Source organism: Poromitra crassiceps (assembly GCF_964638095.1).
Source record: "Poromitra crassiceps genome assembly, chromosome: 26".
Taxonomy (NCBI): Eukaryota; Metazoa; Chordata; class Actinopteri; order Beryciformes; family Melamphaidae; genus Poromitra; species Poromitra crassiceps.
In genome coordinates this window covers 6,390,219-6,413,568 of record NC_139640.1, presented here as the reverse complement: position 1 = coordinate 6,413,568, position 23,350 = coordinate 6,390,219, and positions in this window count along the sequence as shown.

Genomic DNA, 23,350 nt, shown 5'->3' with positions numbered 1-23,350 from the left:
CAGGCCCGTCACTATCCAATAAATCACTCTTAAATGATTAGCCTGTAAATGTTACGCAATGCTATTCATTACACCGATGATGACAGAAGACGGGTTCACGTTGCTGCGTGGGGGGAAAACAAAAAAATTAATAACGGTGATTTTGTGAGCATGAACAATTTGTGATCAACCAGAATCTGATGACAAGCGATTAAAATGAATGTGTCTACTTACACATTTTTGCTACTACTGTAGTATATTTTAATCATTAGTCATATCAATTGCTATTGATATTGCATCCTTCCAATAGTGAAATAGCATTTAAGAATGCAATATCAATAGCAATTGATATGACTGATGATTAAAATATACTACACTACTCCTTGAATAGTCTTGCTATTTAAGAGCATCATGTTAACTGTAGGTTGGGTAATGCTTGTGGGAATGGACTTGTCAGTCACCAAAGGGGATGCTGTTGAGATGAGGCAGGTGGGTGTACATTTTTGGTGTATTGCTGTCATGGCCTGGAGCGAGAGACGAGAATATCGGAATAGAGAATAGACCCCAGAACATGTTATTTTTCTCCTTTCAAGGCTGATGCATACCCCCTCCAGAAAAGAGAGTAATGACGCATCCCACAGAGGAACTCACCCCACACATACCAGCAGTCTATATATGATGTTACTCCTCGTGACATTTCTGAGATAGAGTACCCACTAAGCCAGTGATACTCAACTTCCGGCCCGCGGGCCACATGCGGCCCGCGGGCGCCCCCCTGTGTGGCCCGCGATGGAATTGCAAAAAAAAAAATATATATATATATATATATATATATATATTTTTTTACAGTGCACCTGAACGCAACATGCAAGATACCCACTGAATAAGTGTCCAAATGTTCATGTCATTCTGGCCAATACTCCACTTCTGTTATAGCATTTCAGTCTGGAATATGGAATATCTTTCAATAATCTATGATTTAGCTGCTAAATTGTCAAATACCGCCGTCTGCTCGCTACCCATGCACTTATGTATGTACTTAACCTAACTAACTTAACCTAACTAACTATCCGGTGTGCACAACATTGTCAGACTAAACTCCGGCTGACACCCCAAAAACCTACAATCCGCTACAGAAAAATGTATATTGTTTGTTTATTAACTGGCCCCCTGGCCTCCTATCATTTCACAAAAGTGGCCCCCGGGCAAAGCAAGTTGAGTATCCCTGCACACTAAGCCATAGTGAATTGACTGAGCTATAGAGACACTGTGTAGCGCGTCATCATTCAGAAACCACGCCCAAGACGGGGGAAAACACAAACTCCTGTCCAATCCTGGCGTTCTCCTATGTCACGTGCATGGTTGCGTGTTGCACCAAAAGATCGTATATACGGAAGATGAACACTCCAACTTACTTCTTGACAGCTAGATCCACATTTTTCTTCTCGCCAATTCTCAATGGCTTCCTTGTTTTGCTCAAGAGTACAAAAAAACTTTAACTGGCGATTTTTTACATTTGTTTTCTGCGCAGCCCCACCACACAACAGCTTTTAGCTATGTTTAATTCAAGGAAAATGACGCTGGTGTGTGGAAATGAACGGAGCTTTTCCCCCGTGATGGGTGTGGCCTATTTCATGCAGTGTCTCTATAGACAGTATTATGTTGTCCTCTGTTATAGCTCCTTAAAACATTCAAATGATTATTGTTGTCGTTGCCGTTTCTCTCTCATCTCTCTCTTTTGACGTCATTCGAGAAACAAACTGTTGCAACCTGCTATTTCAGTGCAAAGGCTGATGTGGGGCCCTTGAGGAAGCTCCGCCCCTGATAGGGGAGCTAAACTGGAGAGAGAGGAAGTAAATGACCCGGTGAAAAGCTTATGAGGCGGAGCTACATCCATAGCCACGGCCAACCAGAGATCCCGCCCCCGCGCGCAGACGAGGAATCACTCAATAAGATACAGGAAGCACCGCGGACCGGAAGCTGCTTAGGGGCAAATGCTAAAACGATGATAGTCTGTTAAAGCAGCAGAGGGAGAGAGAGATGGAGGGAGAATAAGATGAGGTGTCAGACATTACAATAGAGATTTGTGTGACACGCTGCGATATATGACTCCATTGTCCTCTGGTGAAATCCCCCAATGAAGAGCATGAAGATCTACTTATGAATGAAGGGTGAAAAAAGGAATTGGTAGATAATAATGTCATTTCATATCACAGCATGTTGTGTTACGACACTAGGTGGAGCGGTTGTAGTGGTCATCGGCTTGCAGGGGCAGCAGCCTGCTGGATAGAGAAGTGAGCTTTGCAACAAGGTCACTGGTTTGATGGCTGGGGAGCAATCTGGGTAGGAAAGGAGAGGAAACGGTGCTCAACAACTGCCACTTAAGTGCCCTTGATAAAGAAGTGCCCTTGATCCTAAAGACCATATATGTATTATGTATGTGTGTTGGTATATATATATATATATATATATATATATATATATATATATATATATATATATATATATATATATATATATATATATTTATATATATATACACACATATGAATATCATGGAAATACCATGGATGACCGTGGGCTTCAGCGGATTGTCAAGCTGCATAACTGAGAAGTACGGTAACTGCTGATTTTCGTCACACTATTCTAATTTATTTAAATACTTTTTGAAAGGAATTATGGAAAAAAACGAACTTTTCCATGATATTAATTTTTTTTTGAAAGGATCTGTATACTCCCTCTGAATCTCCCTCTGAATATATATATATATATACGGTATATATATATATATATATATATATATATATACAAAACCAGGAGACGCATTCTCAGAGCTTCTCTACTCCAGTGCTCACCTGATGCAGCCAAAGCGCTCAGCACCAGGGGCCGGTTGCACCAACTGGTCTTAACTATGCCTGGTCGTAACTCCTACGTCGGTCTTAGTTAAGAGTGACCAGTCTTTAGAGTGGACTTACGGCTGTTGCACCGACAGGGCTAACGTCTAGTCTTAAAGGAACACTCCGCCCATTTTCAACCAGCTTTGTATCATTAGAACATCAGTAGTATATCAGAAAACTGTCAACGGTTTTGAAGTCTGTCATTTAATTTGACAGTTATTGAGTGTTAAAGTGTGGACCAGTGACATCACTGGTCCACACTAACTCAAATGAATAACTCATTAACTCAAATCAACTCTCAATAACTGTCAAACATTCTGTCATTCATCTAGTTTGACAGTTATTGAGAGTTGATTTGAATTAATGAGTTATTAATTTGAGTTAGTGTGGACCAGTGTTGTCACTGGTCCACACTTTAACACTCAATAACTGTCAAATTAAATGACAGACTTCAAAACCGTTTACAGTTTTCTGATATACTACTGATGTTCTAATGATACAAAGCAGGTTGAAAATTGGCGGAGTGTTCCTTTAAGACACCCATGATATGAAATGATAGGCCTTTTTAAATAATAATAATAAAGACACAATTAAGGCAATCAAATGAGCTATACAGAGCAATGTCCTGGAATGAGTAGAAACTTTGCTCATCTAGCAAGTTGCCTGCCACACCGTTCGACTTTTCATCTGATGGCACGTGTTTAAATATTCATGACTCTGGTTCTTTGTCACGAGCACGAGGAGGAAAGCCCTTGTGGTTCCTCTCTCTCTCTGTTCCGTGTGCAGAGAACTCCCCATGTTCCCTCGGTAATAACAACTGACTGCACGCTTTTCATGTCTCAACTCCCTCTGGCTGCAAACCACCGTTTTCCTGTGTTTTTTTTCATACTGAGACCATAAACCACAGCATAATGAAGATTTCGGCATTTTACTGTATGATATGAAATGGCAATAACATGCAGGCAAAAATAATGCCTACATACATTATAGACACGCAACCTGGGGGGAGAAAAAAACCCCTCACCAAGTCATTAATATAACAGATTGAACAAACAAATGATGAACATCATAGCAAGGACCAAGATAATGTTCATTTAAGTAAAATAAATAAAACACTGGTTAACCCTTCAGTAAGCATTGGTAAATATTACTGCATGTTTATAATAGGGAGCGACATCATGTTTATTTATGTTTTACAAATCATTTGTTAATCGTTTATCTAGTAGGAACACATGACTAACAAACTGTAGCGTAACCAAGGCAATCACACATTATGACTTAACACTTATCTAACACAATGACTAACTGATATTTTAACATGTCATAAATGATTAAATAACCTTAACTATATCATGTACTACCAACTACTATCTATGTACATTATGTAATCATGAATAAGGTGTTAGTTTACAATTAAATGATCGTTAATAAATGTTACACAGTGATTAATTGACCTATTAGAAGTGATAATGATACACTGTGACCAGTAAAGCTGCGTTCACACCGACCTATTCAAGTTTTTCGCTGGCATCGAGTTTACATACAAAGTCAATGCAAACGAGCGATTGAGCGTGTATTCGCCCCGGGAGAAAAATCGCTGGGCGTCCGAGCGACAGAGACAGAGCGATAGGGAGAAAATTTGCTCGTCGCCCGAGATGAAATATCCCAACTCGAGCGAAATTACGCTGGCATCAGTCGCTCGCTGTTCAACGCTGATTGGCTGCCGTGTGAGAGTGAGTCAAGGATCACACTGGCTTGGAACAAACCGCTGGTTTATTGTGTGGCAACAAACCGCATTGACAGCTGATTGACAGGCTGACAGCTGACATGAAGTGAAGTCTGTACTACCGGTAGAGAGCTCACGTTAGGAGCACACTGATAGGCTTAGCTTGTAAACAACTACGGTGGCTCGTAGTGGACAAACATCATGACATTGCGTAACGTTATAGCCCCCAGATGTCCGTCAATTCGTGTGCCTGTTGACGAGCGATTTAAACACAGCGACAGAGCGATTCCAAAGGGTTGAATCGAGCGACAGAGAGAAAAATAAATATCTCGGTGTGAACACAGCTTTAGAAATATAGGGATCATCCAACATCTTTGCTCGCATAACCCATTGATACCCGATGCAGCATTTGCGTGTGTATCCCTTTAAGACTGCGAACCGCGTGACGCGGTTCGCGGGATATACACGCAAATGCTGCATCAGGTATCAATGGGATAAGCAAGGACGCACAGTGCCTCAAGGTGGATGGATCGAGGGGGACTTTGTATGTACCAAACTGTCGGTGTGTGTGTGCGTACGTGCGTGTGCGTGTGTGTGTGCGTAAGTGCGTGTGTGTGTGTGTTTGCGCGTGCGTGTGTGTTTCTTTTTACACAGAGAAATTGCAATCATTTGGTGGGAAATTGCAGCAGTAATTGCAGGTAACATCAGCGATTTCACGTCCCACCTCTAATTGAGGGGCTGGTGCTCCTCAGGTTTCATTCAGCAGCGTCTCTATTCTTCCCTCCATGCTGCTCCAGGACTTCTAACCACATAATTGCAGCCCTTCATAACACAATGTTGTTTTTTTGATGCTATTGTCATCTCATCAGTTAAGTGCTGCGTCGTTTGTACAGTGTCACTCTGATGCTGCGCAAACAATGTCCCACTCTTTGATGGAGAGAGACAATTTGACATTTTGTTGTTCGCATTGTGACGATGGTGATGTTCATGTTGTGATAATTGTGCAGAGAATAATTGCGCTTCGACCCCTGTTGTGGGGATGCCCCTCTGTTGATGCTGGTTCTGGACAGCAAAGCTATAAATATATATATATATATATATATATATATATATACCGTATTTCCGCTATTAGTGGCCCCTATTCAATTACAGGCCTCTGCTCTAATATAGGACGGGGGCACGGCCTGCGCGGACAAATAAAGGCCCCTCCCTCAATACAGGCTGGGTCAAAAAAAAAAAAAAAAACGAAGGAGCAAAAACTACGGTGAATACGGTACTGTAAATTTCCCATAACACAACGCATCTACCGTGTGACGTAACCGGACGTAACGCAGAGACCAAACGAACCAGACGAAAGTTTGACGTTAAGTTTAAAGAGAGCGTTGTGCAATACCGTATGCAGCGGAACATTTGGTACAGTGTGATGTGGAATCAGCCCTTCAAGCAGAGCCTGCACGATGCCTACGACGAGTGGATAGCTGGGGACGCAGATAAGCAGTACACAGCTGGAGGTGGAAACCTAAAAGCGCCTGCTCGACGCCTGCTTGTGGACTGGGTGATCGCCGCCTGGGACAAGCTGGACAAGGATCTGATCAAAAAGTCCTTCCAAGTTTGTGGACAGTCTGTGAAAACTGACGGGAGTCAAGACAACCTCATCCACTGCTTCAAGCAGGGACAGCCCTGCGCCGCTGAGGCTCTCGCCCAGCTGCGTTAGCGGGACCAGGAGAACAGACAGGCAGCCGAGGATGAGGAAGATGAAGAGGAACTGGTCAACAATGAACTTGTTGTTCTGGATGATGATGATGATGACGTGGAGGATACCGACATACTAGATGAGGAGGAGGAGGATACTGAGTGAGTGAGTGACCACCAATATTTACGGTATTTGCGTTGTTTGGTTTTATGCAATATTTTGCAATAAAAGTCATGAAAATAAAGGAGTATGTCCATGAGAGTTTAATATTAAGAAATAAAGGCCTCATTCGAATACAGGCCTCTGCTCTAATATAGGACGGGGGCTCTCTGCGGCTCAGTAAATAAAGGCCCCGGTTACTAATAGCGGAAATACGGTATACATATATATATATATATATATATATATATATATATATATATAATGTATTTGAACCACTAGCTATATCTCCATGAATCACTGCTATGTAACCCAACTGCCAGAATAAAACGTTGACATTTTACATGTCTCCAAAGCAGGATATACAATATCAACGTCAATTTAAAACAAAACGTCAGCAAAAATATGTTTCTAAAACATGGCATTTTACGTCTACAATCTCAATGTACATTTGAAACAAAACGCAGGGTTATTTTGAAAACCACGCTGCCTTTCCGACATTAAATGCAAATAAAACAACGTTGGGTCCTCAACGTTGTTGAGGCAAGTAAAACAACTTGGTTTAGTTTTAGGCAACAAAGCGACTTGATTAACATTAGGGGTTATGGTTTCAGGGGTTATGGTTTCAGGGGTTATGGTTTCAGGGGTTATGGTTTCAGGGGTTATGGTTTCAGGGGTTATGGTTTCAGGGTTATGGTTTCAGGGGTTATGGTTTCAGGGGTTATGGTTTCAGGGTTATGGTTTCAGGGGTTATGGTTTCAGGGTTATGGTTTCAGGGGTTATGGTTTCAGGGGTTATGGTTTCAGGGTTATGGTTTCAGGGGTTATGGTTTCAGGGGTTATGGTTTCAGGGTTATGGTTTCAGGGGTTATGGTTTCAGGGGTTATGGTTTCAGGGTTATGGTTTCAGGGGTTATGGTTTCAGGGGTTATGGTTTCAGGGGTTATGGTTTCAGGGGTTATGGTTTCAGGGGTTATGGTTTCAGGGTTATGGTTTCAGGGGTTATGGTTTCAGGGGTTATGGTTTCAGGGGTTATGGTTTCAGGGTTATGGTTTCAGGGGTTATGGTTTCGGGGGGTAAAACCGAAAAGGAAAAACACGACATCTCGCTCGGAAGACGAGGGGCGCTGAAGCTCCGCCAAAATCCCAATCCCTCAACCTTAGGCGCCAGCAACGTACTTCAACTTGAGACAGTTGCTAGACTCTACTATGACATCTATAACGGTAATATTCTCATATCTAGAACCACCATTATGAGATGGATTTTGGTTCAGAAATGTCCATATACTGCATTACATTTCCGTGGATTCCAGAAACGTACAATGCTGTCATTTAGGGGTGCACCGATCGATCGGCAAGCAATCTGTATCGGCCGATTTTGACCTCAAATATGCGATCGGCTGATTGCCAATATTTTTTTATATTATTTTTATTTTTATTTTTAATTTAAAAAAAAACCTATCACTAATCAGGCTTTCCAATGCTATAAAATACAATGCTAATTGGTATTATTAAAGGGGAGAAATAATCGACCTAAAATAACGTTTCCAAACTTTCTTTGAGGAGTTTATATATCGTGATCGGTGATCGGTCGATGATCGGTTGGGCAGATATTTCCCATAGGCGATCGGCGATCGGTGGCAAAAAAACGTGATCGGTGCACCCCTACTGTCATTGTATTCTGGCCACTACTGGACCGACTGTGTAACAACAGGGTGATCAGAAGGCAGAACAGTCTGGGTTTTTCCACGCCCGCGTCGGTTCAGGCGTGGCTGAATCAGTTATGTGCGCCTCCTCCTCTTCCTGGTACCTGACAGCTTCTTCGCTCCGCGCTCCCAGTTTCACAGGTGGTCTGGGCTCCAGCAGGCCGTGTTTGTTTTATATGAACTGGCTGTTAACCCCGCTCACCACAAATCATGTTGAAAGAGGAGCCAGCGAGGAGAATAAACCTCCCTCACGGTGGGGGAAAGTACCTTTTAAGATCCGTCAAAGCCTTTGCTAATAGGGCCGATCCATCCTGGGCTTTCAAAATGTCACATCCACCGGTCTCGTTCATTTGCATAACCTCTAAAGCGTCCCGGAGAGTGCCGTGCGGTGCATTGATTTAGCCAGTGTCTCGGGAGATGCTTTGCTCCTCCCGGTGTGTTGACACAGTGCGTCTAAGTGAGTGCTGCTGCTGCTACTACTACGGCGGCGTTCCTTAATCCACTAAAGCGGAGTAGCGCAGATGTACTCCGCCGCAGTTTTACAGCCCCATCATTTCCCCACACGGCACTCCTTAATCTGCTGACTCCACCTGGGTAAATATCATGATTTGATCTGGGATAAATCATGAGATGTTTACTGTGAGGCCATAGAAATGTCCAGTGGGCCTACAGTATATTCTGGACAGGGTTCAAGGCCGAGGAACCTATGTCTTCCAAATTGAAGAGGAGAGCTATAAGAGAGTGACATGAAACACCATGATTGACTATCAGTGTTGGGAGTAACTAGTTACTAAGTATCTAGTTACTGTAACTTAACTACTTCTTGCAGTAACTAGTAATCTAACTAATTACTTTTCAAATTTAGTAACTCAGTTACAGTTATTCAAATAGTAACTGCGCTAGTTACTAGTTACTTTAGGACATGAAAATAACGGACAACTTCAGAGGATTACCCAGTTTCTGATCCTCAGACCTAGTCCGGGGAGAGATCTGCAGCCAGAGCCCCAGAGGCTAAGGACCTTGATAGGCTATAAGCCTCCCCAATAAGTGAATGTTCAATGCCACACTGTGGCACAGCGACACTAACATAATGTGTGCATTAATAACAATCGAAGCGGACTTTTAAAAGTAACGCAAAAGCTACTGTCCCTAGTAACTAATTACTTTGAAGTAACTAGTAACTTTAAAGTAATTAAATTACTTTTTGAGAGAAGTAACTAGTAACTGTAACTAATTACCGATTTTCAGTAACTTGCCCAACACTGTTGACTATTGACACCTGCAGAAAAGCAATGCAACCAGAGAGGGGTCTGCAGATAGTGCTGAGCAGCACTAAACACATCCTCCTCTCCACTCTTTCCCCCTATCTTTATCCACCTTATTTTTGAAAACACTGTACAAAATAATTGTGGGTACAAGGTCCGGTTTAACGTGACTTATAGTTGCAGCTTGCCATTTCCTTTGTTATACTCTGGCTGCAGACCCAAATTATAAACCGGAAACTGGAGGACGTTATAAAAGTTATAAATATAGTCACGTTACAAACAACTAACCAACGCTGGGGGTCCGTATGGAAACGGTGTTACTCGAAATGTTTAAAAGTGAAATCAATTTGGTCATTCAGTGGCGTTTTGCTGCCACGTAAAGTAACTATTACGCTAGCCGCTAGCATTAGCCACAGTAGCCGACTACCCACAATGCATTACGTTATCCCAGCACCCGAACGACACGGCTGTAGAGCAGAATGGCTCTGCTGTAAAATCCTCATAGATGCTTTTTTTGTCAAGTTAAAACAGTCTATTACACCAGAAGCGGAAGAAGCACCCATCAGGCGTCATGGCAGCTAGAAATAAGGTGGATTGGTGTGGTCCAGATGGTTAACAAGGCACACCTGCATCTAATTAACCTCTCTCTCTCTCTCTCTCTCTCTCTCTCTCTCTCTCTCTCTCTCTCTCTCTCTCTCTCTCTCTCTCTCTCCCTCCCTGGCAGAGCCACTTATGGACTGATCCAGGGATGCGTGCTCATCTCCCTCACCTGAAAATGCTATATTGCTTCACACACCTGATACAAGTCAGATATTTTCTCTTCACTTGGAACTGCAAAAAAAGAGAAGATTTCAATCTTTTGCAGGTGGTTTGAAATTGAATTCAAATCACCTCTCCGAAAATGCCACTCTGCCCGACCGCTCGGATCGTATTTTAAGCGTTTCGTTTCCATAACAACCCCCCACACAAAAACACATGTGACGTCACACACGGCCGGGGCAACAGGAAGAACAGAGAGAAAGAAACATGGAGAGGGAGCGAGAGAATACCAGTGGCACTGCCTGGATAGATGAAGAGGGTTCATTCCTCCTCTCACAATTCACCCTTGGCTAAGTCCTGCCCCCCTTTGGTTACTGTTGCTATGGAAGGCAAGCTAAGATTCAAGATTCAAGATTTTTATTGTCACTCCATGGTACAAGTATCACGTGTGAAATTCTTGTGCTGTGAACTCCGTTTACAACATAGTACAAATATAACAGGGCATATGAGTGCAAAAACAACAAGAGACACAACAAGCAATAAGGCAGTAGAGTGATAAGACAAGTCAGAGACAGTGGCATATTCACTGCACATAGGTGCACATGTCCTGTGCATACTTTAGTCGTGCTTAAACATTTTAAATTCGATGTATTTGATGTACAGGTGCTAATAGCATATACCTAATTAAACATACAATTAAACATTAGACATACGTAATGGTAGCATCTACAGTGCGGTACAGTACAGCTACTACACTATTTGTGTATGTTAAGGAGTCTCGTGGCCTGCGGGAAGAAACTGTTCCTCAAGCGATTTGTGCGTGCTTTTGGGACCCTGTATCTCCTCCCTGAGGGTAACAGGGAGAACAGGTTGTTGTGGGGATGGTTTGTGTCTTTGATGATCTTCAGGGACCTCCTGAGGCACCGCTGGTTATACAGTTCCTGCAGTTCTGGCAGCTCACATCCTGTCACGTGCCGTAAAAAGGTCGTTCACAACGATATGAGTGAGAGACATTCCCAAGTAAAGACCGGCAATTTCTGGAGTAACGGCTCCCAAATATGGGACAGAAGTAGACAGAAAGGATTGTTGTTGAGTTGAGTTCACTTTATTGTCCCCTAGGGGAAATTGATTTTGCAGCAAGATAAAATACAAAACAAAGTACAACAAAGACAACAAGAGAGCATGACAAACGGCAAACAGCAAACAAGTAAACAAGGAGTTCGAGCACACAACGTCATTTTCAAACCCATACCGCAGAGCAAACACAAGTGTAGATACAGTGCAAAAAATAATGTGCAAATATGCGAGTGTCCGAAAGGAGTGCAGTGGGGAGCTAGTTGCTGTTAAGCTTGTTGATGGCGCTAGGGACGAAAGAGGCGTGGAACCTCTTTGTGCGCCTGGCAGGCGCTCTGAAACGCCGACCAGAAGGTAAGAGCTCGAACTCACTTTGTAGTGGGTGGTTCTGGCAGTCCAGAATGGCGTGTGTAAAAAAAAAATTTTTTTTTTAATTTTTTAAATTTTTAATTAGGTTTTTGGGGTGTCAGCCGGAGTTTAGGCTGACAATGTTGTGCACACCGGATAGTTAGTTAGGTTAAGTTAGTTAGGTTAAGTACATACATAAGTACAATATGCTTGTGAGAGCTAGTACATTCACAATAGCATTTCTTGGCTAGTACTGTGAATGAAGAGATCATTAAACTTGAAGGAAGAAGGTCACCGGTCCCAATGTAAGATCGCTATACAAGATGTTATTGTCACTCTCGATGTACAAGTAGGCTACACACGTGTGAAATTGCTTGAGTTGTGTTCCTTTACATATCGTCATCGTCGTCGTCGTCATCATCTATCCGTAGCCAGACATATTGTTGTGTGTCAAGTGTCATACGGGGGAAATTATTTGATGAACTGATCTTTGCAGCTCTGTGTTGAGTAGCTAATGTTTCTGTGGCATTTTGATTCACATTATGATTTAATTCCTTTTGGAACAAAATGCCACTTTAACAGATGAAATCTAACTGAAGCATAGCATAGCATTTACTGCGCAGCCCGGCTATAACTGACGTTAGTCCGGCTGCCTGCTCTCTTGTTTATCCTTACAACACGCAGTGTTTCCCACAGGATTGTGAGCATTTGTGGTGGGGGACCGCATGTTTTTTTTTTTAACATTTTAAAGTAAAATGCATGAATTTGGTGTACTTTGAGAAAGCTTAAGAGCAAGGCTTAAGGCTAGATCTATGAAGAACATGTCATCATTACTGTGCTGTGGGTTTACAATGACAAACTACATTTCTCCCTATAGGTCAGGGATACTCAACTTGCTTTGCCACTTTCGTGAAATGATAGAAGGCGAGGGGCCAGTTAATAAACAATATACATTTTTCTGTAGCGGATTGTAGGTTTTTGGGGTGTCAGCCGGAGTTTAGGCTGACAATGTTGTGCACACCGGATAGTTAGTTAGGTTAAGTTAGTTAGGTTAAGTACATACATAAGTGCCTGGGTAGTGAGCAGATGGCGGTATTTGACAATTTAGCAGCTAAATCATAGATTATTGAAAGATATTCCATATTCCAGACTGAAATGCTATAACAGAAGTATTGGCCAGAATGACATGAACATTTATTGGACACTTATTCAGCGGGTATCTTGCATGTTGCGTTCAGGTGCACTGTAAAAAAAAAAAAAATTTTTTTTTTTTTTTTTTTGGTCAACATCTTTTTGTGGCGGTCAAAATCCTTTTGTGGCGTCCCGCCACAAATTCCTTTATGTATGGAAAACACTGCAGCTCACGCTTAGGAGAGGAGCTTTGTGAACAATATCCCCACAATCAAAGCACTTCACTGAGATATCATATAAAAACTCTCCTCATGCCTTAGCCCCAAATAAAACCTCCAGTGTCTGTTTGTGTGACTCTTGAGTGACTCCAATGGCTAACAGTGTAACGTTAGCTGATGGGAGTTGTAACGTTAAAACACATTTACTGGCATACACAGGCATTGGACAATGCAGCTGGTAAGTTCTGAAAATATGTATATTGCGTTATTCCAGCTAACGTTATTATCGTTATCGGTAAAGTTATGCCGACTGTGAAAGACTATCGCTTGCAAGCTGTTTTACTGCATTGGACATTGCTATGAACAGGCGTTTAGCTATGCTGTTAGCTTGCACCCCTTAAAACCGATTACGTTAGCTGGAGTAATAAAACACATATTTTCTGAACTTATTACCACTTCAGTCCTACGGAGTTGCAAGTCCCATATATGCACAACTCCGGCATTGTTCCCGTAGTTACAGACTAGTGTCTGACTGTTCTGACTAGTAGTAGCTTGCCCGAACCGCCCTGCCTAGCAACGGTTACTAACGTAGGATTGGACAGTGGCCGTTCTAGGGTGGGACTTAGCGAAGGGTGAATTGCGTTCTGCTCCACGACCACGACTAGAAAATGCATCATAAAAACAGTCAGAATATGCAATGTTCAAAACTTCCATGTTACTCGCTTGTGGCAGCACAAAGAGTTGTTGAACACAACACGTGGGAACCTGGTTTGTTACAATGACAACCAATGTTGTAATGACGGAACATTATTACAGGCTCTCTGGTAGTGCATTGGTAGATTCCCTGTCTAGTAACACAAGGGCCGTAGGTTCGAGCCCCCGTGTTACCTCAGGCTTGGCCGGGCGTCCATACAGGCACAATTAAATTGGCCGTGTCTGCAGGGGGGGAGGGGTAGCCATTAAGATCAGATTTGAAGGACAAATCAGATTTGTCTACTACTGTCTGGATGTGGCATTAGACTTAATTGCACAAAGGGAGCAATTGAGTTATCTGAAAAATAAAATACATAGTACATAAGAATGAAATCTCCTATTCACCTTATGTTCAGACGCAGCAGTGGGCCAAATTCTTCCGGGTCGTGTTAACACTTCCGGCGGTCACGGCCCAAATATGAAAGAACGTCATGAAGAAGAGAGTTGTTTTTGTAGCGGACAGCGCAGGGGGTAAAACAAAGAACGTAGCCTACTACTTTGAGCTCGGTACACAGCAAGCAAGCGAGTATCCAGTGTTAGCCAGGTCAGATAACGTTATCGTCGACAATGACGAGCACTTTCTTGTAAAACATACCTGGACTCCAACAAAGAAAGCTTCAGATAGTTTTCTCTACTCCGAGCGCAGCTCGAGCCACTTACGCGTGATTTCTAACCCCACATAGGATAAGCAATAACCACGCCCTGTGGCGCTGGGATTGGCCAGGAGCATTGAAGCTTGGGACTAAAGCACCTGGGTTTTTTTATCTTTTAAAATAAAGATGTTTAAAAAACTATTGCTTGTTACATTTTCAGTGCTGTACCTTTTCTCTGGGTAAGAATTGAGCTTGAAATGAACGATATGATACATTATATTATATGAGCTATGAACGTGAACACAACACCGTTTATATTATTGCATGTTTTTGTAGATTGTGTACATTGTGAGAATTATTATGCTTATTATTATTACTATGCTAAGGAAGGTAGGTGACCATAATTAATTTCAATGTCCGCTCTCAATGTCCGCTCTCGAAATCGCTGTCCGTTCTCAAGAGCTATTCAGTTGGTTCATGAAATCGTTGGGCTGCGTGCCCTCCAGTGTTGCTCCTGGCCAATCCCGGCGCCACAGGGCGTGGTTATTGCTTATCCTATGTGGGGTTAGAAATCACGCGCCACTTACGCCTATTCATAGCTTTCAAGGGGCATTACGTGCTGCCGGGAACGCCCACCTGGCGGTCAAAAAACTTGTTCATTCCACTGCCACCCGAGTCGACTAGTTTCTCACGCTGTGTTTGTTCAGCCGTTTGTACACCCGTCTTTGCGGCCAACATTTCATCAAAGGTAAGCTCAAGTAACGTTACAATAATGATTAAAATACCCCGTTAACGTTACTTGAGCTTACCTTTGATGAAATGTTGGCCGCAAAAACGTGTGTACTTTGATGGTAGAAAAAAAGCCATTTGCCCTCCCCAGCGACTGAACCACGTCTAATCGCACAAATCCACAACCTCCTCCTTTGAGTTTTCTTTCTCCGACGGGATTCTGTAAAAGCACAAGCCAGGCGTGTCTCCTCGTCGGTTAGTGCAACCGATAGCACAACAGGTATCCGGCATTTTGGCTGAACAAACACAGCGTGAGAAACTAGTCGAGGCGGCCAGCGGAATGAACAAGTTTTTTTTTTGACCGCCAGGTGGGCGTTCCCGGCAGCACGTAACGCCCCTTGAAAGCTATGAATAAGACCCGCAGACGTTAACGTAATTCCCTGGAATGCGAGACTTAACGAGCCAGTTACATGGTGTTGCATTCTTAGACATTACCGTTTGCTTTTATTTGGTATGTTACATACAATTGGCTAAATTATTAGTTAATTCAGAGTTAGATGATATTGGAGCAGCGCAGCCATTTTCTTTTTCTTTCTTTTTTTAGCCGGAAGTCGTCACACGACCACACAACCGGGTCAAATGGGCGTGGCTACATAAGGTGAATAGGAATTGGAAAATGTATGAACAAAAATTTAAATATCACTATACTGTATACTCTCTTTCCACACTGTCTGTAAGCAGCAAAGAAGATTCAACTCCCCTCTGTTGTTGGAACGTCAGCTGCCACCCGGATTGTAGTGTCAGGATATGCACTTAAAAAAATGTATAGGCTATTTTTCATGATGAACATCACACATTATGGATGGCATCATGCTACAGTAAGATAATGGACTGGCTAAGTGCAGTATAGAGAGGCAAGAGGAATGATGGTAACAAGTGAACTGGAGTTAATTTGTCCAGTCTGAGACAGCAAGCCATCACCACCTCCATCTCCCAACTTATTCATTCCTTGTTTCCACAGAGAGCCATCACTACCACACGAGTCACTACCACACGAGTCACTACCACACAAGTCACTACCACACGAGTCACTACTACACGAGTCACTACCACACGAGTCACTACCACACGAGTCACTACCACACGAGTCACTACCACACGAGTCTGTTTCCACAGATAGCCATCACTACCACACAAGTCACTACCACACGAGTCACTACCACACAAGTCACTACCACACGAGTCACTACCACACGAGTCACTACCACACGAGTCACTACCACACGAGTCACTACCACACGAGTCTGTTTCCACAGATAGCCATCACTACCACACGAGTCACTACCACACGAGTCACTACCACACAAGTCACTACCACACGAGTCTGTTTCCACAGATAGCCATCACTACCACACGAGTCACTACCACACGAGTCACTACCACACGAGTCACTACCACACAAGTCTGTTTCCACAGATAGCCATCACTACCACACGAGTCACTACCACACGAGTCACTACCACACGAGTCACTACCACACGAGTCTGTTTCCACAGATAGCCATCACTACCACACGAGTCACTACCACACGAGTCACTACCACACAAGTCACTACCACACGAGTCACTACCACACAAGTCACTACCACACGAGTCACTACCACACAAGTCGGTTTCCACAGAGAGCCATCACTACCACACGAGTCACTACCACACGAGTCTGTTTCCACACAAGTCGGTTTCCACAGAGAGCCATCACTACCACATGAGTCACTACCACACAAGTCTGTTTGCACAGAGAGCCATCACTACCACACGAGTCACTACCACATGAGTCACTACCACACAAGTCTGTTTCCACAGAGAGCCATCACTACCACACAAGTCACTACCACACAAGTCTGTTTCCACAGAGAGCCATCACTACCACACGAGTCACTACCACATGAGTCACTACCACACAAGTCTGTTTCCACAGAGAGCCATCACTACCACACGAGTCACTACCACACAAGTCTGTTTCCACAGAGAGCCATCACTACCACACGAGTCTGTTTCCACAGAGAGCCATCACTACCACACGAGTCACTACCACACGAGTCTGTTTCCACAGAGAGCCATCACTACCACACGAGTCACTACCACACAAGTCTGTTTCCACAGAGAGCCATCACTACCACACGAGTCACTACCACACGAGTCTGTTTCTACAGAGAGCCATCACTACCACACGAGTCACTACCACACGAGTCTGTTTCCACAGAGAGCCATCACTACCACACGAGTCTGTTTCCACAGAGAGCCATCACTACCACACGAGTCTGTTTCCACAGAGAGCCATCACTACCACACGAGTCACTACCACACGAGTCACTACCACACGAGTCTGGCCAAAGTAAATTGTAAAGGACGTGCACGGTGGGGGATAGATAGTTCAATAAGTAGCTCTGACCCACTGCCTCCTGTTTTCACTGCTGTGTGAAAACCTCATAAATCTAGTTTGGGCTGTATGGGCGATATGGATCAAATCAAATACAGTATCATGATTTTTTTTCTTTTTTGACCAAATACCTAGATATTGATATTGCGACAATCCTTCAGATTTTGCTGCCGACTGGCACAACAACTGCAGACAACAAATTGTAGACTAGAGTCAACAAAGACAGACTGAGTCCAACTGGAAATCCTGTGTAAAATCGGGGGGAAAGCCGAGGATGTCACAAATAAATCACGGATGATGTCAGTGATGTCACCCGTGCAATTGCATCAGTGATGTTGAGCTGTCATTAGTGAGTGATGTCATCAGTGAGTGCAGTGATGTCACTTGAGCAATTGTGATGTCATCAGTGAGTGATGTCTTCAGTGATGTCACTCGAGCAATTGTGATGTCATCAGTGATGTCATAAATCCTTCCCGGCTGAGGTTAAATAAGTGGTGGAAGACGCAAGGCGGAAAGCCATGAGAAGAAGAAGCCGCTGCTCCCATACGACAATTTCCCTCCAAAAAGGATCATTTTGACCCTCAGGTACGATAATTCAACATTTCCCGCCTGACAACACTGATACTGCCTTATGTTTGAGACACAGCATACAAGTCAGTGTGGTACAGTGACACATCTGAAGGAATGGCTGTTCAAGCAGGACATGGTGACAGGCGGCTCTGTGCTGCCGTCAGTGCAGGAGACCTGGACACACTGAGGAGCCTGCTGCAGGAAGACCACTTCAGAAGGCAGATCAATAAGCTGTGTCTTTATAGGGGGTGGTGGACCCCTCTGGGGCACGCAGCCTGGTGGGGTCATGCTGCCTGTGTGGACTACCTGATCACACAGGGAGCACAGGTAGACCTAGCTGACAGGTATAATAGGACGCCTCTCTACTCTGCCGTGTGCAGCGGTCACCTGGACTGTGTCCGGATCCTCCTGGAAGCCGGGGCCGACCCTAACAGAAGCAGACACGGCTCACCCACCCCTCTCTGCATCAGTGCTGTACTCAACCGCAAGGACTGCTTCCACCTGCTGCTCCAGTCCGCTGGCGTTCTGACCCGTGACGTGGCTTCTCACCTGCTGGATGTGGTGCTGCGTAACAGGCGCAACACGACCTTCGTCCAGCTGCTGCTGGACCACGGTGCTGACCCGGCCCTGGTGACCACAGAGCAGGCACAGCTGGAGGAGAGGGCGGATCCTGAGGCTCTCAGGGTCTTTCTGGAGGCCAAGAGATGTCCTCGCAGTCTGGCCCACGTGTGTCGGACCCGGATCCGCCAAGTGCTGGGCACACATCGCCTGAACCAAGTCCACTCCCTACCACTAACACCAGTGATGAAGGACTTTGTGCTCCACCAAAACTGACTTGAAGCGCTGTCAGTTTATTTATTTCATTTCCTAGATTTAGTTCTTCAGTGACTGTGTTTCAAACAACTCCAGGAGCAGAGATGATATACCAGCAGCATACACCACCTGTAGCCAATCCTACTACTTGGAGAGCGTTAATTGGAGTGTGTCTGTGTGTGCTCGGTTCAACGTCTCCAGAGTCGCCACCCCAGAAATTCTGTTTATCTTAATATGACGTGAGGTTCAGTTAGCTTTGCACAGAAACAGCCGGGAGAAATACTTTTTACTTTTACACTTGATTACATTTCAGAGCCTGTAATTGTTTTACTTTTACTTGATTAAACAAGTTGAATCAGTACTTCTACTTTTACCAGAGTCTTTATTTAGACAAGTAACTGTACTTCTACCTAAGTAAAGAATGTGTGTGTACTTTTCCCATCTCTGCTGAAAGGTACATAGACAGATTGAGATCATAATATTGTTATTAATATTTGTGGCCGTTTTCTTAATTTGACATAATATAGACAGAACGACAGAAAGAGGCGAATGAATCTATATCAGCATAGGATCATTTGTAATATAAACTATTTTTTATGAAGAAAATGGGGTTATAGCAACAGCAACAGCATCTTTAATTTGACATAATATAGCCAGAAAGACAGAAAGAGGTGAATGAATCTATATCAGCATAGGATCATTTGTAATATAAACTATTTTTTATGAAGAAAATGGGGTTATAGCAACAGCAACAGCATCTTTAATTTGACATAATATAGACAGAAAGACAGAAAGAGGTGAATGAATCTATATCAGCATAGGATCATTTGTAATATAAACTATTTTTTATGAAGAAAATGGGGTTATAGCAACAGCAACAGCATCTTTAATTTGACATAATATAGACAGAAAGACAGAAAGAGGTGAATGAATCTATATCAGCATAGGATCATTTGTAATATAAACTATTTTTTATGAAGAAAATGGGGTTATAGCAACAGCAACAGCATCTTTAATTTGACATAATATAGACAGAAAGACAGAAAGAGGTGAATGAATCTATATCAGCATAGGATCATTTGTAATATAAACTATTTTTTATGAAGAAAATGGGGTTATAGCAACAGCAACAGCATCTTTAATTTGACATAATATAGACAGAAAGACAGAAAGAGGTGAATGAATCTATATCAGCATAGGATCATTTGTAATATAAACTATTTTTTATGAAGAAAATGGGGTTATAGCAACAGCAACAGCATCTTTAATTTGACATAATATAGACAGAAAGACAGAAAGAGGTGAATGAATCTATATCAGCATAGGATCATTTGTAATATAAACTATTTTTTATGAAGAAAATGGGGTTATAGCAACAGCAACAGCATCTTTAATTTGACATAATATAGCCAGAAAGACAGAAAGAGGTGAATGAATCTATATCAGCATAGGATCATTTGTAATATAAACTATTTTTTATGAAGAAAATGGGGTTATAGCAACAGCAACAGCATCTTTAATTTGACATAATATAGACAGAAAGACAGAAAGAGGTGAATGAATCTATATCAGCATAGGATCATTTGTAATATAAACTATTTTTTATGAAGAAAATGGGGTTATAGCAACAGCAACAGCATCTTTAATTTGACATAATATAGACAGAAAGACATAAAGAGGTGAATGAATCTATATCAGCATAGGATCATTTGTAATATAAACTATTTTTTATGAAGAAAATGGGGTTATAGCAACAGCAACAGCATCTTTAATTTGACATAATATAGACAGAAAGACAGAAAGAGGTGAATGAATCTATATCAGCATAGGATCATTTGTAATATAAACTCTTTTTTATGAAGAAAATGGGGTTATAGCAACAGCAACAGCATCTTTTTTCTGATTCTTTTATTGACACAAACACATACCATCTTGTAGTGTATCACAGGCATAAAGCCTAGTTTACACTGCAAGACTTTCCCCCTGATTTGACACAGGATTTGCAGTCTGTTTCCACAGAGAGCCATCACTACCACACGAGTCACTACCACACAAGTCTGTTTCCACAGAGAGCCATCACTACCACACGAGTCACTACCACACGAGTCACTAACACACAAGTCTGTTTCCACAGAGAGCCATCACTACCACATGAGTCACTACCACACGAGTCACTAACACACAAGTCTGTTTCCACAGAGAGCCATCACTACCACACGAGTCACTACCACATGAGTCACTACCACACAAGTCTGTTTCCACAGAGAGCCATCACTACCACACGAGTCACTACCACACAAGTCTGTTTCCACAGAGAGCCATCACTACCACACGAGTCACTACCACACGAGTCTGTTTCCACAGAGAGCCATCACTACCACACGAGTCACTACCACACAAGTCTGTTTCTACAGAGAGCCATCACTACCACACGAGTCACTACCACACGAGTCACTACCACACAAGTCTGTTTCCACAGATAGCCATCACTACCACACGAGTCACTACCACACAAGTCTGTTTCCACAGAGAGCCATCACTACCACACGAGTCACTACCACACAAGTCTGTTTCCACAGAGAGCCATCACTACCACACAAGTCACTACCACACGAGTCACTACCACACGAGTCTGTTTCCACAGAGAGCCATCACTACCACACGAGTCACTACCACACAAGTCTGTTTCCACAGAGAGCCATCACTACCACACAAGTCACTACCACACAAGTCTGTTTCCACAGAGAGTCATCACTACCACACGAGTCACTACCACACAAGTCTGTTTCCACAGAGAGCCATCACTACCACACAAGTCACTACCACACAAGTCTGTTTCCACAGAGAGTCATCACTACCACACGAGTCACTACCACACAAGTCACTACCACACAAGTCTGTTTCCACAGAGAGCCATCACTACCACACGAGTCACTACCACACAAGTCTGTTTCCACAGAGAGCCATCACTACCACACGAGTCACTACCACACGAGTCACTACCACACAAGTCTGTTTCCACAGAGAGCCATCACTACCACACGAGTCACTACCACACAAGTCTGTTTCCACAGAGAGCCATCACTACCACACGAGTCACTACCACACAAGTCTGTTTCCACAGAGAGCCATCACTACCACACGAGTCACTACCACACGAGTCTGTTTCCACAGAGAGCCATCACTACCACACGAGTCACTACCACACGAGTCTGTTTCCACAGAGAGCCATCACTACCACACGAGTCACTACCACACGAGTCTGTTTCCACAGAGAGCCATCACTACCACACGAGTCACTACCACACGAGTCTGTTTCCACAGAGAGCCATCACTACCACACGAGTCACTACCACACGAGTCTGTTTCCACAGAGAGCCATCACTACCACACGAGTCACTACCACACAAGTCTGTTTCCACAGAGAGCCATCACTACCACACGAGTCACTACCACACAAGTCTGTTTCCACAGATAGCCATCACTACCACACGAGTCACTACCACACGAGTCACTACCACACAAGTCTGTTTCCACAGATAGCCATCACTACCACACGAGTCACTACCACACAAGTCACTACCACACGAGTCTGTTTCCACAGAGAGCCATCACTACCACACAAGTCACTACCACACAAGTCTGTTTCCACAGAGAGCCATCACTACCACACGACTCACTACCACACAAGTCTGTTTCCACAGAGAGCCATCACTACCACACGAGTCACTACCACATGAGTCACTACCACACGAGTCACTTCCACACGAGTCGCTACCACACAAGTCTGTTTCCACAGATAGCCATCACTACCACACGAGTCACTACCACACGAGTCTGTTTCCACAGAGAGCCATCACTACCACACGAGTCACTACCACACGAGTCTGTTTCCACAGAGAGCCATCACTACCACACGAGTCACTACCACACGAGTCTGTTTCCACAGAGAGCCATCACTACCACACGAGTCACTACCACAAGAGGCTGTTTCCACAGAGAGCCATCACTACCACATGAGTCACTACCACACAAGTCTGTTTCCACAGAGAGCCATCACTACCACACGAGTCACTACCACACGAGTCACTACCACACGAGTCACTACCACACAAGTCTGTTTCCACAGAGAGCCATCACTACCACACGAGTCACTACCACACGAGTCACTACCACACAAGTCTGTTAACACAGAGAGCCATCAATACCACACGAGTCACTACCACACGAGTCACTACCACACGAGTCACTACCACACAAGTCTGTTTCCACAGAGAGCCATCACTACCACACGAGTCACTACCACACAAGTCTGTTTCCACAGAGAGCCATCACTACCACACGAGTCACTACCACACAAGTCTGTTTCCACAGAGAGCCATCACTACCACACGAGTCACTACCACACGAGTCACTACCACACGAGTCACTACCACACAAGTCTGTTTCCACAGAGAGCCATCACTACCACACGAGTCACTACCACATAAGTCACTACCAC